General features: G+C 40.8%; 1 protein-coding gene across 1 annotated transcript in view; it reads right to left on the reverse strand.

The window, feature by feature from the left end:
- Positions 1-15,251, reverse strand: part of PTK2 (protein tyrosine kinase 2) — a 191,343-nt gene that overhangs the window by 163,504 nt on the left and 12,588 nt on the right. The window contains exon 2 of the mRNA XM_084510085.1: positions 13,413-13,471. The gene's annotated coding sequence lies outside the window, so the exon portion shown is untranslated. The remainder of the gene's footprint in view (positions 1-13,412; positions 13,472-15,251) is intronic.

Raw genomic sequence — 15,251 nt, forward strand, 5'->3', positions numbered from 1 at the left:
AGATTAAAGTATTTCAAAGACTTAAAAATACCTGCACTCTATGGAGGATAGGAGAGTACGTACGCCAGGTTTATTAAAAATTAAATTTCAGTAAATATTGAAGCAGCCTTGAGGACATCAAGATCTCTTCTCTTCAACCCTCCCTTTCTGACTTTGCAGTGAAGGCACCCTAAAAGTCATCCTAAGGAAAATCATTCAAGTTCAAGCTTGAAACATAAATAAGAAAATGGTTTAAAGGTCCAAATTAAAAACCTTATTAAATTTCCCAGTAATTATTACCCCCCAAAACCCACACATTTTCAGTGCAAGCTCTTTCAAGATCCAGTCAAGCTCAGAGTGAACATGAACTTGAATTTGCTGAGAACTGCTGAGCTGTGCTGGCACAAAGCTGTCCGGCTACAGCAAGAGGAGAGCAGTACTTCAGGAGCCCCTGAACGCATCCACCTTCTGCTGGTATGCAGGAAGAGAGAAAACTAAAGAACTACAGCGTATACTTACTCTAGTGTTAGCTCTGCTAGAGTTGATATTTATTTCATTGTTTTGCAAATTAAGCATTTTTGACAGCACAAAGGAATTTCAGGCTGCGTACACTAACAATATCTCGCAGAACTGGAGTTGAAATAATTTCTACTTTGTATTTCTCTGTCGCAGCACCACACAGGAAAAAAAAAAAGCCCAAGTTGTTAATAACAGGATACAGAAAGCTAGAACAAACAAGGAAGCTCAGAATGAAAGCATTATTTTCGGTCTAAGTCACAGGGATGTTAACCCTGCTGCCACATGAATGCAGTCGAAGGGAAGTCCGTCTACCTCCTCCTCAATTCCTGAATCACGAGGCCAGAAGGAACCTTAGGGAGCCTCTCCCTCTGCCCACAGGACACAAAGACCTTGGTTAGAAGGCTTTGGGGTAAGACAAGCAACACTGACCTGCAGGAGAGCAGAGCACAACATTTCCCATCGCCGTAGCGGATCTGGCAGTCAGCGCCTGCAGGCATTCCCCAGCACATCCAGCAAGGCTGGAATCAGCAGAATCTTTTCGAACAAATTCACACGCAGCCCAGTGCAATTAATTACACGTCTCCCTGAAAAACCTACAGCCTGAAACCAATATCCTACAAGTTCTCTATTAACCCGTCTTACACCTCTAGCTGGTACTGCTTGAAGCACGCAATCCTGAGGCTTTCCCTTCCTGAAAATTGTTCTAAAACCAGCAACTCTTGCTTGTTATTTCCTCCTCCTCCTGTCCCACTGCACAAATCACCCTTTGCTTGTGTCTAGAGTGGCTCAGATGAGTGCACCAAACATGCAGGCACCAACACGGAGCCATACAAATCCTATTCCATCGCTCGTCTTTGTAAAATTTCAGGCTTATTCTTGCTTCACCAGTAGTCAAGTCCTGTTCATTTCATTTATGGTGGATTTTTTTTTAAATACAATGAAGGAAAACTGAAAATGTCTGAAAAAAAGTCTCCAAATTAAAAAAAAAACAAACAACACACAGACTAAGATGCAAATGAATGGCACAGAATAGTGCTTAACAGGATAGCTCAGACCACAAGAGCTTCTCACATGTTTCCAGCACTATTTTACTTTAAAACAGCTAACTACAGCATGTTTTAAATTGAGAAGCTGTTGTGAACAGATTAATAAAGGATTATTTCCAGCATAGTGTGTACTCACCACCACCACAGTAACCAGAATACCCTTCCCCTTGCTTCACGAGCATCTCCCCCCAGCTCACCTTCTCACTAGACATTGGATTTGGCTGGATGGCCGCATCCAGAAGGTTGTGGTCAGTGGCTCAGTCCACTCTTCTCACAGGTAACCAGTGATAAGACCAGAGGGAATGGCCTCAAGTTGTGCCGGGGAGGTTTGGGTTGGAAATGAGGAGACATTTCTGCTCAGCAAGAGCAGTCAGGCACTGGGACGGGTTGCCCAGGGAGGTGGTGGAGTCACCGTCCCTGGGGGTGTTCAGGGAAAGGTTGGGCCTGGTGCTTAGGGACATGGTTTAGTGGTGACATTGGTGGTAGGGGATAGCCACGAGGGTGACCAGAGGGTCCCCGTCCATTCCCAAACCATTCAGCTGGTGGGACAGCTGCTGGCCTGAGACCAACAGCTCTGCTCAGCTGCTTGGAAGCTTCTGCCACTGCGCTCAATTTGGCAAGAACCAGCTTATGGTCAGAAAGAACATGAAAGACGAAAACAGAGGTGGTATGAAGTGCAAGCCTAATTATTTAGGAAAGCAAGCTATTTAATAATTTATTTTACTTGTAAGTATAATATTTTAGATGTACATACGTATATATTCATTCTATAATATACAATATAGAAAGAACAGCGTGGAGCCAGGAGTTGGACTCAATGACCCTTGTGGGTCTCCTCAAATCCAGGATATTCAAGGATAGTGATTCTATGATTCTCAAGAACAAGACCATGAATAGAAGGGAAACGTGATGTCACAGCTGGTACAGACCTTAACTTTAAGTAGTTTCATCCTGTCCAAAAGTGTTTCTGTGCACAGAAGGGCATCACCTGCTACAAGTTACCTTGGCTTATCCCAGTGATGCACAATTACAACTGAGTACCTTAAACTCATTTAAGTCACCTCAGAAAAAGCAATAAAAAAAAAAAAACAACAACTAGTTTTTCCAACAGACTTTTCTATTGAAGACATCTTCGCATCTGTCTGTAGACAATCAGTGATGTCAGTAGGCTTGGAAGTGAAATGCAGCTCTAAAATCCAAAGTATACAAAATAATTAGACCCTAAGCTTTATTTTAGGAACACCTAAGCTTTATCTATCTGACCTGCATCCAGCATATCTATTTCTGGAAAATTTAAAGAAAAACTATTTTCTTGTTTGGCAACCCCCACTCTACCTTCTCAAGAACTGAGACAACCTCATTGCATTACATTGACTTTTACCTTATTTTTTTTTTTATCAACCCATCTAAGTCAGAGACAAGAGCTTTGGGTAGCACACGGCTCTTCTCAGCTGCTGCCTTCTGCCAGGCAGAGTTCCTGGGGGGCTTTTTAATTTTATGGCATGACCAAGACCCGGTGGACCTCCACCCCAGCACCCCGTAAAGATAGGTCTGTCTTCAAATGCAAGGCAAGCAATGGCAGCATTGATTAAGAGCAAGACAAGAACATGCATCAAAATATTTTAAGGATCAACACAAGATTAAAATCACTCATGTGGCCTCATATAACAGCCCCCCAAATGTATTATTATTATTTTAGGGATAAAACCTCATTAAAAAATGACAGATGACAATTGTTTAATTCATGTTTATAAGCGAAGAGAGGGAGACTCAGCTAGCACAAACCTATGTCGGGAACATTTGTGCACCGGATTGCAGCCCTGATTACTAGCTAAATACCAAAATCTGTGATGGAAAGCTCCAAAAAATTGAGATCTGATTTCTGAATTTTCTGGGAAACTGAACTTCATGAGATGGACAGTATGAATGACAAGGGAGGCATTTCCAAGTACGTTTCATGCAAGTACCATCAGTGTCACTTTAGAAAGCTGGTTAGCAGTTGCCTATTTCTTATTTTCTCCTGTCCTTTTTTCCCCCCCTCCATATTTATACCAAACCTTTTCTGAAAGCAACTTGCAGAGCAAAACCAAGCTAGACTCACATCACTGCAATCAGTAGAACCCATGAACTGCAGCTGTAAAACAGAAAGCAGTTTGTAATTAAGATGTCTGGCTTCCAGAAGCACCACTGTGTATTAAAGTATGGAGTTAAAGATCAATTAACCACAATTCAGGAGTGCCTTTAAGCTTAAAAACAGCAACGCATAAAATCAATATTTCATTTGCAGCCAGCACAGGATTGAATAATATTAGGAGAGATTATCTACAAAGCATGCATATTATATCAATAATGAAATAAAAGCCAGTGTGCATTATACATTGTTAAAAGCAGGGGATATTTAAAGAAAAAAGACTGAAATACAACCTGTAAACAACCACCCGTTTAAGTTATAAACGGCACATACATGCCACTAATTGCATGCTCTGAAACTCCAAAAACAAATTTTTCCTCCTACTTCTTTTTCTGCTACAGGGAGAACAACAAGCCCGGATAGATTTCCTTGTCCTCGGGCTGCTCACATCCCCAGCTGCCCCCCTCCTTCAAATTTCTGCATTCTTCTGAAATTTGAGAGCTCTCAGACAAATCAGGACATGCCCTCGCTCCCAAACACGTTTCAGGCAATTTCAATAAGAGGCAAAAGAAAGAATAAAATCCCATCAAAATTACCATAATTTCAAGAACAGGCTGCCTATGACCTCAATTAAGTCATCGAGCAGCAGTACAGAAAATAGGGGTGCTGCAGAGGTGAAAACCCAGATTAACTGAAATCAGGTTTGCTGCAATCTTCCAGTGCTGCCACTTGACTCAGAGAAAAATTACAGCTCTACCATACACAAAAGCACCAAGTGTTTTGTTCAAATTCTATAGCCTTCTAATACCTCTCATGAAAGCAAAAATTCTAGACCAGAGACCAAGCACTGGACCTCTCCTATAAATTGCTTTTCAAGTGTTCCCAGGTTCCTGCAATTTTCTCTTGAAGAAACTGCTTTGAAGAAAGGGAAAGAAGTTCATCCTAAAGTAACAAATGGGAAGCAAACTCCGACCAACTCACCCAAATAATGTAGAAATTAATTTCTCCTAACAAAAGCAGCAGTTCTGATGCAAATATAATTATTGATTTATTTTCTTTAAAAACGCAAAATCGATGAGGAACTTGAATGAAGGGATGATGTAATCCTGTACCTAAAAACAGATGAGCATTCTGATTCCTTGCAACCTTCCCTCCCCACCTTAATAGCTCTGCACTCTGCTCACTATTTAAAACTTTGGGGATACAAAACTTGCATTAGAAAAGTGTTAATGTGGAAGGAATAACCGTAGTTCAGTATTCATGCCTTGCAGCTCCTTTTAAATCCACAGTGCTCCACTCCATGTAGCCACCACAGATTTTCTTTGTATGAGAATACCTTCAAGTGGGAGGTTTAGAAAAGCTAAAGCAGCATCTTCTGACCCATATTACTCATCCTGCTGGAATACAGTTATCAGAGTGATGGCAGCAGCATCCTGTGCAGGTCCTTCTGCTGTCATTGCTATGGATACAGATATCATCGGTACATTAAGCAATGCAACTCACTGGGTTCCTTCTGTCCTTCTCTCTCCTTTCCAGCATTTACTTACTTTGTCTCCAAAGCTAAGTGTCTGTTAACAAAAGAAATGTCAAAAAGTACGAATTTCTTGTATTAGTATCAGGATTCTGTCTTTTTTTTGTCATTTTTAGTATACAACTTTTATTTTTCCTTTTCCTTCAAGAAGTAGGAAAGTAACTGGTGTGAAAATCTCACACCATATACATACATTTCCACACATTCCACATTAAAAATAAAAAGCACCAATCTTTCAGGTAGCTTTGCTTGGCTCCTCTTCAAACTTTATTAACAGGAAACCTCGGAATTGAAGCCCAGATCGTCTCCATCCCCCAAATGTCCAAGTCTTCATTGACTACTTACACAAATACAAAACCTCCTGGAGAAAGTGGGCCTCAAAAAACCCACGTCTCTCCCCAAAAGATGTAGAGAACACCCTGTTTAGGGTCACATCTGTTCAATAGATTCAAGCAACTAGGAGCAGAGCATAGAGCTAGGAATGACCCAAAGCAAAGCACGGGCAAACGCATGCCATGGCCATGAAGAGGCACAAATCCATTCGGACTGGCACAACCACAAGCACACAAACCTGCAAAGTGGAAAAAGAAGGCTATTCTGTCAAATTTTATCCTCATACATAGATTTATATTCATCCAACATGATAAAAAGACCAACTTACTACTTTGCTCTCCTCAACGCAAGGATGACTTTGAGATGCACAACAGCCTAGTCTCACCTACGCAGACTTGTAATTCAAGACTTCTTTTAGGAGAAATTAGTCTTTAGAACTAGCCCTATCCCCCCAAAAATTAACATCCTCATTTCCTGTTTTCAATCTAATTTAAGGTATCAAACAAGGATTAGAACATAGCCTCTCACACCACGCAAAAAGGAGGTGCAAGTTAATATCCCGTTTGTTTTTGAAAGAGCAAAAAGTTATTTTGGAGAGGTCTGTAAAGTGAATTATTCACCATAAGAAACCAACTCAAACGCATATGAAAGATGGTTTGTATGAGTCAGCATACATTAAAGGCAGATGAGCACAACCTGGATTGTCCTGCTTAAAATAGCTATGACACAATACCGTTCAGACTCCCAGCACCGTGACAATAAACAAAACAACATCAGAAGACCTCCAAAAATAGGAGAAAGTCAAAAATTTTGAGGGTTAACATTACTAGAAAAAGCCTACCGTTCCTTTTGGACATTTCTCTTGCTGAAATTATTTACGAATAAAGACATGGGCTGAAAGGAAAGGGCTCTGTGTTCACAGCTACCCAAATTTCTTTGGACCTTAACACCTACCGAGATACTGTCAGGCTTTTGTTGTCCCATCCTGGAAGTTAAGCCAACTGTAGTGATCCTGGGAGAGAGAAATGATGGCACGACCACCTGCTTACAGTAAACACAAATATAACCTGGAATGCCAAACTTGGAGCCCTCTTGACAACCGTGACTTTTTAAGTGCCCTTTTCCTTTCCACGTGCCCGATACCATTATACTAAAATAAGAAATGACCTTTTGTTTTCAGCAGGAACCTCGGTGGGTGATTTAAAGGCTGCACCTTTCACAATACAGCTGTGAGCAGGTTCCACGTGTCCTTAGGGGCAGTATTTTAGCAATACCTGGAATAGCCATTGATCGTAACACTGTTAGGTGATCCCTCTTTGTCCTCTTGGTAAAGAGCATTGTAATCTAATTTAATGCGTTCATTTATGGGCTCGGTTATAGACTGCTACCCTGTTATGGTCTTCTCACGTCCTCTCGTTCTCCTTAATAAGGAAACACTGCACAAGCTGCACGAGTCCAGAATCCTGCCCAGGGAATTCGAGTTGCTTGCTGTACATCTTGCCAGAGAACAAAAAAAAAAAAGTACAAATTAATAGCTTCCAGTAAGAAGGAAACACAAGAATTCACATCGCTTCTGACGGTCATCTACTCTATTCCTGAGCTAGCAGCATGCGTGACTAGCACACGATGTAATCAAAAAGAAATCACAATTTCTGCCAAATCTTGCTACTGTAAGTGGATTTCGTTACATTAATTCAAGCACGTGAAAACAGAGCAATATTTCCACTAACTGTGGCCAACACTTCTGGTCTACAAATCCATCAGCCTACGACTCCATTGCTTAGTCCGAACATCTAAATGGAGATGGTTAGCAGCACAAGGATGGGAAATAGGAGAAAGCTTTTTGTAAGTATATTCTACTCAATTATAAGCTTAGCCAAACTCAAAACATTTTGTTTCACGAGAAACTAGCAGCCAAAGAATTAGGATGCATTAGGAAGAATTAGGAAACTCAAGGTCCCGAAGAAATAAGAGAATTATCAAAGTTATCTTCACGTTCCTAGGCATAAAGGGGAGTCAGGCTGATTTGAAAGGATTCACTGAATTTGAAAGAAACCGGCTGTTCACTTATAACGGTTTTGTGTCTTACAGACACACGAGAGGGCATAATTTTCACCTAGGTAGGAATAGCAAACCATGCATATCCAAAATGAGATCACCGGCAGGACAATAATTCCATGGAACATAATCTGGGGGCTTCAGTCAATCAAAAGTGAACAAGAACCAGGGCAACTACTGAGGGAAGGGGGAAAAATAAGAGTCAATTATCACTCTAGGACTTAAGAAAAAGGGATGCCTTTTTCATGAGGAAAGGCTTCAATTTATACAACGCTGATAAGGATTTGGCTAGAACATTGGGTCCAGTTTCCATGTCCAGCATGGCCCAATATTTATAAACCCTGGAAGGATTTATTTATAAACCCCTTGAAGGATGAAATTCTCAGCATCTCGGGCACTGCTAACACACACATCTCAGGAAGCATACTCAAGACTGCTTCTACTCAGAGGAGCTCTCCAAGAGCATCTGCCAGGAAATAACGTAGATTTTTTCCTTTACTACCAAGTCTACAACCAAATCCCTGGCTTGCCACTTGCTGGGCCTGCTGCCTATCAAGCTAGCCAGTATTTGCCCCATCACACAGTATTTTATGACTTGTCAGTACGTTTGTGTCCACTAGTTTTCCTTCCCTTGTATTTGGTATGTGTATTTGGTCGAGGGCACTCGTTACCCTTTGTGCTGCAACTACAACTCCAGATGCTAAACCATTCACAAACAGTACCAGGAAAGGCAACGGGAAGCCTGGCATGCCAAACTAAGTTTATAGGTTAAAACAGATATTTTCAAGCCTTGGAAAGATCACGGTCTGGTTTGAATTCGGGTCTTTCTGATGCTCTCCAAAACTCTTCAAGTTTTCTTTTTACAAGCACACTATCCAAGGTGCACTCAAAGCCTGATGCTGAGTTGATCCACTGAATGTCTGAAGCTTGGACATCCCATAGGGTTAAAGTCCACCAACCAGCAATGCAAAGCACATCATCATCAGTTTGTCCAAGAATGTCTGAGCGAATGACTCAGAATATCCTGCTGCTTTCAGAAGCTTTCCTAGACCAGTGTCAGCCCGGGGCATTTCCTGCAGCAAGTAACAGCCAGTACAGATTTTTTAACCTCTTCAGCCAAAAACAGTATCAAAGGACAATTAGCCATGATCAGCTAGGTAAGTGTTCTTACAGAAACAGCTACAGCAAACCTTACTGCGTCCCCAAGAGTGACACATCTATTTTTAGAGAAGTGGTAAATACACTACTGGGGTGGAGCAGAATAACCAGAGGGGACCAGAATTACTTTGCCTTTTAAGACAAGGAAATGGATTACATCCACCTTCATTACAAGTACAAATAGGAGCCTGCTGCCACAATAGCTAAGCACTGGAGTCACTCTGAAAAACGTGTGCAGGCACGCTTGACTTCAGATACTCTGCCTGATGTGAGCAGGTCAGCGTGGTTACACAAATCCAGACAGGTACTTACTTGCAGGGCTGGGATTAAGAAAAAATTAGTGGCCCCAAGACAAGCAGCAGCATTTATTTTGTGAAGAGGTTTCAGCGTTTATTTTGTGAAAAAGATCTCGGCATTTCCAAACTGAAATAGTGCTGCAGTGGACAGGCTGATGCCCTGATGGATGTTTAACCAAGTCAGTCATTCGGAAATCTGTAATTTAAACAGTCTGGAAAGTTACAACAGCAGCGTTACAAGGCTATTCCTGGCATTGTCAGGATGTACTCCTACAGATCCATCCAAGTTGTGCTACAAAGGAATACTATTTATAGACTCACAAGCATTATTTTCTGCTGCATACTTCCCTACTCACACTTAGCAGAAGAGCTAGCAGGCAAAACAAACCATTCGCTTTGGTGTCCTGAAGACCTTTTGGCACCTCCAGAGGGAAGATGGAAAACCCTACCTCATTCCACCTTGGTAATGTATTCCCAGGTAATCCAGACAGGCTGAAGTTTTATTAAACTCCACTAAGAGATGAGACAAATACGGAGAAAGCACTTAAATTTATTTCCTCCCAGCCCACTTACTTCCATGTATAAAACAACAGTTGCTCTGGGGACACACTCAGGAACAGCAGCAACCCTGAGCAAAGGCTTGGAGAGAGAGCCGAGGAAGGCATTAAGCATCACACAGCATGGATCGTGTTTGTTAAATTCAAGGTCATTGCTTCCAACGCTGTGCATAGTGAGGGCTCTGATGACGTCTGCCAATATGGATCAAGAACAAAAAGGATCCAGCCAGAGCTGAGAACACTTTCTGCACCACACCACCAGTCAACCCAAGCACACTTGTGAACCCAGCCCGCTTGGAAGAGTTCAAAGTTGCCTACAAACTTAGTGGAAGACTAAATCTTTCCTCAATGGCCCCAGAAGGCCAGAAGAATAAATCAATCAGTGAGCCCAGCAAAATTCCACTTTCGGAAGCCAGGAGGAGCTATAAGCACATAGGTGTTATTGGCTTGAAGCACTATACATTAATTAATTACCTTGACACTTAATGATAGTGGTTATTCCTTAGAGCTTGAGCTGTAAACTGAAATCTTTGGAAGCAGCTTTTATATCAAGAAGGGATTCTTTAATTCTACAAATTAGAACACGATTCCAAAGCAAAACACCCAAAATATAGAGAAAACGTGGATATATTTAGATTTTATAAGAGAAACTGCAAGAAATAACTAAGAATCCTTATTTATCAGTCTACCACACTGCTTTTAAACAAATAACGTTAAAAGTACAACAAGGTTGCTTATTAAATACTAGTTTAATTCAAATTAAGGTAAAAAGATTTAAAAGCTGGAAAGCATCCGGTGCCACTTGCAGTAGGGATATAATGAGGAGAACATTTTTTGAGTTGCTTTTTAGGTGGAAGTGCTAGCACCACCTACTGCCACTGGCTGTCCATCATCTTTGAAAAGGAACACACAACATAAACCCATACCTGTGCCAATTCAGTGCATGAAGGCTTGCCTGAGGCATAAATCAGTTATAAAGCCAAACTGCTGCTCATAATCCCTCCTCCTTGATACACGTCTTCTACATTTGCTAATAAATAATCCGAGTAAATAAGTAGCATCAGGAAGAAGACAAAGCTTCACGAGCTGAAGCAATTAGTGTCATCTGCACATTCAGGTTTCTGGATGATGTTAACAGAGTCATTTGGTTCAGCTTTCCACAGCCACCACGTGTTTCTCTTTCAGACACACGCCTTGATACCCTGGGGGTTAAATACAGAACTGACAAGTACTCTCAGGTGCTGTTCAAGTCAGTGAGAGATCTGCTTTGAATGCAAATTTTTAAGTGCTACAACAACAAAAAACCGCATGTCTGAGAAGGGAGAGAAAATCAAATTATGTGATCCTAAATTCTGTGACTCCATCCAGCACATGTACTAACCAGGATGTAAAATGAAAGGGTCAAGCAGACACTGCCACTGCAAATTTAGCACAAAAAAAAGCCATTCAGTCAGAGAAGGGCTCAAAAACTGCAGAAAATAGACAAAATATGTTTGGGTACCAAATGAGGTGTGGAACGAAACGCATGATTGTGTATGTAAAGACTATCGTGGAACACGGTAGGAGCTTAAATTCTGACAACTTGAATACATAGCTCACAGTAATGGTCTTTAACATAGCAGGAGATCTGGTACTGGAAGTGTCACTGCAGTATTTGCACATATAACACATTTCCAAGAAGTAAGGAGTGCTAATCTCTTCCTCCTAGCAAATCCCCAGCCAGGAAACAAACACACATACTTCAGTGTTAACCTCACGAATCAGAAATACTTACAATTTACATTTAATATCTCTTGCTGTTTTTTTCTTACTTGCCATTACACTTCAAAACCTTGTTATTCACAGGGCTGCTTTCCTCTCAAGCCTTATCTAGGAAGGTACTGCAAGTTATTTACCTAACAAACTCATAAATACTTAGTTGTCATGGTTTTACCAGGATATGACTCACTTCAATCCTTTACAGACTATGTATTCCAAAGAACAAATGGCTTCGGTTCACAACACATACAAGTGTGCTTTTTGCCCGTGACATCACGACAGTAGTAGCTGTTCCTTTTAAAAGGTCAAACAAAAGGAAGAGGCGTAAGAAAACCTGAAATCACAGGGCTGAAAAACTCAAGAGGCGGGTGCCCTGTTTTGTGAGCCCCTCCCCTTTGTTTTCTGTGTTTCCCATATTACCAATCTCTCATGTTAAAAAAAAAAGTTATGTCTGGAATTCCTTCTGAACCATAATTCAGATTCAGCTTAATATATAAAGACAACAAATTTTGGTCTTAATTGAAAAAAGTACAAGTGGAGATGCCTTTTTTCTTTCTTTTTTTTAAATTATTTTTCCCCAAACTAAAGTGTTTCACGTTTTTCCAGTTTAAGTGACAAAACTGAGACTTGCTAGTTTTTATGCTATTCCATTTATCCCTTGCAGCAATGAAAGTTTTTTTCCGAGGAATTCCACCTACTAATTGTATAGTAAGTACATACAAGCAGCATCCCCAACCAGAAGAGGGAAGGAATGAATTAGAAAGAAGTAATTAGTCGCCATCAACTTAAAAATTTAAGAAAGGCTAGCATGCACACCACTCATGGAATAACAAATTATGAAAAAAAAAAAAAAAAAAAAAAAAGCTACTGAAAATTAAAGATATCTACGACTACAAAGTTAGACAGTCATGAGACAATAAGTGACCCTCTGTTTCCCAAAGATGAAAATACAGAGATCCAGGAGAGCTTTTTTATATACCAGAGGCAATACACCAGTTGAACTGCAAGGTAAGTCTGAAGTCCCCCTAGGGACCTAGTCCATATGTAAAACGCTAGCCACATCTCCTTTGCTACCAAGTGTATTCTAGCCCAAGCAAGGAGAATACTAATTTTGTCTAAAACAGGTGATATAATTTTTAAAGAAGGTTCTCCATATCAAGAAATTATACACAAGTGCTCCTGAAGTGGCAAGAGATGAGTTTTGTTACGTGCCAAAGCCTGAGCTACAGGAAATAAAGATAAATCTTGTAATGCAAGCTCACAAAGCAGCAACTACAGAGAACGCTGGAGAAAGCAATCATGGAAAAAATTAAAAATGGATCCAGCAAATTCTTCTAGCTACTTTCAGATGAACGAATATTCTAAACATCCACACATGTCAGCAGCATAAAAGCAGAAGTCAGAAAAACTCCAAGCACACCGAGTAATAAAATTGAAGTTTGCAAATATAACCATTGACTTCGGGAAAGGCAAATCAGAAGGGATCAAAAATAATAATAATTAAAAAAAAAAAAAGCAAGAAAGAGTCCTCCAATACAATGAATACTGTGCTTACCCAAATTCTCTGCTCCTGCTTATAGCCCAACGATTTAAGATTAGGTCAAGTCCCCCTACAGTGAAGATTCTGCCTAAGACAAGCTTTTATCTACTACAGAAAATAACATAAAACCATTACCATTTTGTTTCAGAGCCAGGATGTCAGTCTGGCCAGCCAATTTCCAGCTAAGCAATTGTGGTAGGTGAGAATACACCTTACAAATTCCTCCCAAGCACAATAAATTCCTGTGCATGCCTATACCTCGGTACTCAGGCTGAATGGAAAGAGCACATAGGGGCTATCAGGAAGTCAGAAAAAGGCCAGTTTTAAAAGACTCAGGTAAAGAAACACACCAAGAAACTCTATTTAATGCGACCGTTCAAAACTCAAGATTTTCGGCAATAATTACAGGAGAGTAACAAAACCAGAAGAACAAAAAATACTCAACTTGGAGCATTTTATCCACCATACAACCTTGTAAGAGGAAAATTATGAGCTGTTCTACCTACCTTAAGTAGACTTTCCAGCTCTCAGCAGTAGGTGCTCAACGTAAGATGAAACATGAAATCTGAAACGAACATTTAGAGTTGATTAGGTTATTTCCTTAACATCAAAGCAGACCAATATCCCATAGAAGCAGAACACAGCTAAGTGATGTTCTTGTATGAGGACGAGATAATTTAATTCTCCACTGAAACAGAGAACAGTAGGTACCCCACATCACAAGTTATTCACCTGCAAGCCCTTAGGAAGACCCCAGAAATACAGTGGGAGAAGCCAGAAGGCTTACATTTGAACTGAAAATAGACACCTTACAAAGCAAGCTGCCATCCATGTCATAGGTTTCATACATTCAGAACTTAATTAATTGGATGGCATTGATATTTTGAGGAGTGGAAGGGGTTAAAGGATTCTGAAGTGAACTTTTAATCTAGCTGACATACATTGAACGGTAAAAACAAAGCAGCAAGTACTAAAAATTTTGATCAGTGATATAAAAACAACGACAGCAGCATCCAAATCTAGAATTAAAGAGTGCTTTCCTGAAAGAAAAAAGCACATGGGGGAGGACCTAGTGAAAAGCATTTATTGCTCCAGGGTATGTGCATCACAGGACAGCCAAGCCATTTTTTAGCTGAAGTAATGAATACACGCAGATACAGCTCAAAATACACATACAAGACTGTCCAGAAAGAATTGGGTTTTTTTTGTTTTTGTTTTTTATTTTTCTTTTTAAAGGAAATGCTTAAACTGAAAGAACTCCTTGAAGCTGAGTAATCTGCAGAGTTTTTTGTTTTTTTCTGTTTTGCTGGTGTTTTTTTTTTTTTTTTGCTCTTTTGCCTTTTGAACGAACGCGTGCTGCAGGGACAACGGCGGTACTGAGCAGAGAGAAATCAATTTTTAAGGACTGTTTCTGAACCTTTATTCACCTTAGCTACTTAAGCTATTTCACACACAAAGGCCACCGAAAGATTTCCACAAGACAAACTAACACAGAACAAAAAAAATACTAAAAAGAGACTGCAAAGGAGCTTGTATTTTTTTTTAAATAAGAAAACAGCACACAAATCCCCCTTCAAGTAGTAATCTATGATATAATAAATTGAAAAAAAATGAGAAAATCAAACTACTTGCAGTTTCTACACGAACAGCCACAAGAATTTCAGTGTCTGGCCACGTGCATGGTAAGGGAGAGCAAGATGTGCTGCCTCTTCCTCGCCCCATTTACACGTGCTGGCTGAGAGCACTTTGCAGAACTCAGGTCTGAATTTTAACCTTTCCCTCCAAAACTGGTGTGCCTACGTTAAAAATTAAGCAAGAAGCTGCCATGAGGGAATAGGGAACGTGGCCAGGCCGGCGTAAACCCAGCAGTGTGCTGACTGCGTGCAGTGATGCAAAGTGTGCCTGGTGCAACTCACATTTTTGCTCCTTCTGATGCAGCATTTCCCCAGGAAAGGCGTCTCACCTGGTACCAGGATGGCAGAGGGGAGATGTTCCTTCCCCTCCACAGATTCTCACCCCCTACCCATCAAACAGCAGAAGCAAAACCCTTACTCACCTACTCCTAGCACCTGTTTTTCCCCCAGCAAGAGCAGAACAGCAACCAAACACCCCAAACACCGACTTCAAAGTCAGCACAGAATCCGTCGAGGCAGCCAGCTGCCCCCATCACCTCCTCCAGACTGAGTGGCAAAAGACAGCTTTCCCCAGCCTCGTGTCTGCCCGGAGTATTTTTAGGGAATTAGTCATGATTTGAGACAAGTTGTGGGAACACCAACGACGAACACAATGGGAGTGACATCACGACGAGTTTTTTACATCCTCTACGAAAAGGGAAATTCCTCACG

This window comes from Aythya ferina, assembly GCF_964211825.1.
Source record: "Aythya ferina genome assembly, chromosome: 2".
Classification (NCBI taxonomy): Eukaryota; Metazoa; Chordata; class Aves; order Anseriformes; family Anatidae; genus Aythya; species Aythya ferina.